This window comes from Triticum dicoccoides, chromosome 1B, assembly GCF_002162155.2.
Source record: "Triticum dicoccoides isolate Atlit2015 ecotype Zavitan chromosome 1B, WEW_v2.0, whole genome shotgun sequence".
Lineage (NCBI taxonomy): Eukaryota > Viridiplantae > Streptophyta > Magnoliopsida > Poales > Poaceae > Triticum > Triticum dicoccoides.
Genome location: NC_041381.1, coordinates 649112416 through 649115031, shown reverse-complemented (window position 1 = coordinate 649115031; position 2616 = coordinate 649112416).

The following is a 2616-nucleotide window of genomic DNA, read 5'->3' as shown; positions in this document are numbered from 1 at the left end:
CATTGATGGAGGAAAATTTCCTCCAATTTGTAAAATAAATACTAAGATCTTATGTGCTTCAAAACATATTTAGTTGTATGTTACTTAGCAATTAAAGATTGAACAAAAGGAGTCGATCTTCTCGAGATTTCGAGATTTCAAATACTATCACAGATCTTGATGGCAAGTCATGCAAGAGTTCTGAAGTGGATTGATTCGATCTTGATCTCTATCTTCTCTATGGGGGGTGATTTCACATTCGCCGTTGCAAGATGTGAAGCATTATTTAGTCCTACTCTAACAATGACCGGCCGGTTTGTTTTAAAATTGAGAACATTTTTCGGAAACATGGCTATTTTTAAAATGTCTGTGAATAATGTTTGTAAAAAGCATGAACAGTTTGTAGAAGTCCCAAGAAATTGCAATTTTAAGATACTTGTTTCTTGAAAAAATTGGCACAATTATTGAAAAAACAAGAAAAGTTTCAGAAAAAAGGAAAAGAAGAAAAACAAAAATAAAGCCATTATCTAGCTAAATGGGTTGGCCCACTATGTCACTCACTGATGTGATCCTGTGCGATTGCCTAGCGTTTCGTCGCAAAGAGCGACAAATAGAAAATCACCATATAATAGAGTGAAAATAATTGCTTGGTCATCCATATTTTATTTGTATTTTTCTGAAGGCCCGTTTCTTAAAGTCCCCTCAGATTGCAAGATACCGCCCTCATAGACTAGCTTTCTAAAACAAAGTGGAGAAAATAAATTTTCTTGTTTTGGTACATTGGTGCAGTTAAATCCCCTTTGAATTTTCAAAATAAACACTAAGATCTTACGTGATTTGAACCATATTTAGTCGTATAAGTCCCTATCTAGCAATTAACAATCGACCAAAAGGAGTCGATCTTCTCGAGATTTTGGGAGTCAAACACCACTACCACATATCTTAACGTCGAGGCATGCAAGAATACCGAATATATGATGTGGACTGATCGATCTCGATATTTTTGATATCTAGTGATGATATCACATATCCAAAATAAATACTACCCAAATCTTAGTGATTCAAAGCATATGTAGTTGTATATTTCCCTACGTAGCAATTAATAACAATCGGACAAAAGGAGTCGATCTTCGCAAGTTTTCGTAATGTCAAGCAGTACTACCACAGCCCACAGGTACTAGTGTAGATAACTGCAAAATATACTGAACAACTGCAAAACATACTGATGGTGGAGGTGGTGCAGCAATCCGAGATCACCTAGGCTCTTTCCGGGCTGGCGCTTGTCATGTGTTCAGTAATGTTTCAGTCCCGGAGCATGTGGAGCTGCTTGCCTGCCGCCGGGGACTGCAATTAGCACATGAAGTTGGCGCGACAAAGCCGGTTTTAGAAACTGATAATTTATCTGCGGCACACGTCCTCAACTCAGGTGATCTCGATCGATCAAGGTTTGGGCAACTCATTCAGGAGACTAAGGAGCTGCTCGCAGGTGTAACCAAGTCTTGTGATTGTACGCATATTCGCCGTTGCAATTTTTATTATTTTTTTGAGACACATTCGCCGTTGCGAGCTGATCCAACGGGTTTGGCGCTAACTTGTTGGGCATGGGCGAAGATCGCGTCGGACCGAACCCAACCGGTCCCGTCTCGCCTCATTTCACGTCGCGGAGCGGCGCCCGGTCGCACGGTGGGCGAAGCGGCGAGCGCTACAGGAGCTTCGCGTCGCGTCGCCTCGCAGCCTCCCTGCCCCTGGGCGTGCGGTGCGGCTCCCCTGGCTTCCTGGCTTCTTTCTGGCCATCGCACCGCCGGCGCTCAAGTGCTGCGTGGTTCCACGCGTGGTGTCGCGTCGGAGTGGTAGCTCGGCGCCAAGTGTCTCGTCGACCTGCGGCAGCTTTCCTTTTCGACATTCGACGCGGCAAACCTAGCTAGGCACGTCGTGCGCGGTCGTCACGGATCGAACGACCGGGCCGGCACGTGTTTACGACCGTACTCCGTACGTGCGTAGCCGGTCGTCGTCGAAGAGCCCAGGTTGCCACCAGCCCGACGCTCTCCACCGGCGTGGCATTGGCACGCAGCAGGGAGACCCAATCAGCACGCCCAGGCGCACCCACCCACACCTGCTCTGCTCGCTTCTTTGATTAATCATCGTCCTCCTCCTCCGTCTTGGCACTATGGCAGCATTCTTTTCTGGGGTCAACTGCACTGCACGGTGGCCACCTCGTTATTCCACGCACGTACGCACGCTACAAACCGGATGGAAGGCTCGGAGCCGACACTCCATTTTTCTTTGCCGATCCTTCAGTCGTCGCCGGTACATTCGTTGATCGTGGACACGCCTGTGCAGAGGAAAGGCGGCAAAGCTTTTTGAACAGTTCCAGGACCGACCGGAGCCGGCCGGTGCCCGACCCGACCCGGCGGGAAGACCAGGTCCAGCACAACAAGCAGGGCGGCGCGCAACTCACTGCCCCGCGGGCCCGGTGCCAGAAACACAAGGCGGCGCTGCATGGACGCTCTCCCAGCCTTCCATCTGGGTCCCTGTCTCCAGCTCTCGCCGTCACAGACGTCGCCTCAACCGCACGCCAGCTTCTTCCCTCCGTTAGTCCGTTTGGTGGTGGATAATAACGGACATGCCTTTTCCGTC